Source organism: Nannospalax galili, unplaced genomic scaffold (genome assembly GCF_000622305.1).
Source record: "Nannospalax galili isolate Female #2095 unplaced genomic scaffold, S.galili_v1.0 scaffold3938, whole genome shotgun sequence".
NCBI classification, from domain to species: domain Eukaryota; kingdom Metazoa; phylum Chordata; class Mammalia; order Rodentia; family Spalacidae; genus Nannospalax; species Nannospalax galili.
The window spans coordinates 1,440-2,878 of record NW_008341455.1 but is presented as its reverse complement, the minus strand read 5'-3'; positions in this window follow the sequence as shown (position 1 = coordinate 2,878).

The window sequence follows — 1,439 nt, the reverse complement described above, 5'->3', positions numbered from 1 at the left end:
AAATGTGATGCGTGGTTATGAACTGAATCTTGGGCCAAGAAACATTAGCTACGCAGGACATTACTTGGATGATTGACTAAACTTGAAAGTAGACTGTGAAAAAATGAGGAGAAAAAGGAGGGAGGGAGGAAAGAGAAGGAGGAAAGGATCAAGATCAAATCAGCCAAAATATGAAAAGTAGATGAATCTGGATAAAGGTATGTGGTACAATAAGATTTTAATTTTTATTTTGCATTTTTATTAAACTAACATCTAAATGAAATAGGTAACAAACGATACACACGTGATACACTGCATAAAAGTGTTCTTACTATAATTTTCCTTCCTGGGATGCTAAAGGACTAATTTGAACACAACTGATCATTTGACAGTAGTATTTTCACTCTAAAGTAATATACTGGTTTTCTAGCTCATAATCCTGCTTTTCTAAAGTTCAATAAAAAAATAGCTGTTTAAGGGTATTCTGGATCACATTATTTTTTCTGCTATTTCCTGAGCATAACCTCCATTCCATATTCGATAGCACTTGGTCTCTGAAGTCTAATTCAGCCAAAGGAATTTCCCATGTTGCTTGGTAAGACATGTACTACCAGTCTTATCTATCTGCACTAAGAAGATTCATCGTCTTTCTCCACTTCTTTGGAAAGGGGTAAAGTGAGAGCTCCAGGACTAGGCCAGATTTCGGCTGGTCCTGAGCACCCATTTATCCTACCCAATCAAGTCACTATCCTCCTGCTCTTGGACTAGGCTAGGACAAGCTGTTGTAGAGCACCAGACAAGCCTGACAAGTGTACCTCTCACCATTCATCCAAGAAGCTTTTTTTTTTACAATACCTGGAGACAATTACAAAGTTCCACAACTGGTCAAACATAGGGAATACATGTCTGTGAGGTGTGAAGCCTTAAGTGACACTTATGAAATGCAACTTCTACACCTAAATCTCGGAGAACATCACAGAAGGGGTGCAGAAAAAATAGCAATGCAGCTCTCAACTCTTACCAGAAAAGTTTCCTCATTCAGCAGACAGCGATTAACGCAGAGACCCACAATTGACCAAAGTGCAAAGAAGAAGAGATTTCATGGTACTTATCATTTAGTGGGACACCTTTATCACACGTAGTCCCCTCAAGGCTCAAGAATTAGGAAAGTTGTAAGAGCGAGGTGTGGTGAATGACCTCAATGAAACAGTTTTCCAGATAGCTGGATAATTACTCATATGAATTCACAGCAATGCGGACAGCATGCACAAGACCCAGATTTTCCGAAGCCAGACAAAATCCCAGCATAGAAGTGGGGATGTGTTTGAGAAATCCCAACCTTAGCTGAGTAACTATTGGCAGCCAGTAGTTGTTGGGGGAAAGAGAGCCAGTTTTCATTAAGGATGTGACACTAGATAGGTTTACCAAGCTGCAGTGGATTAAACCATACCAACGGGCAT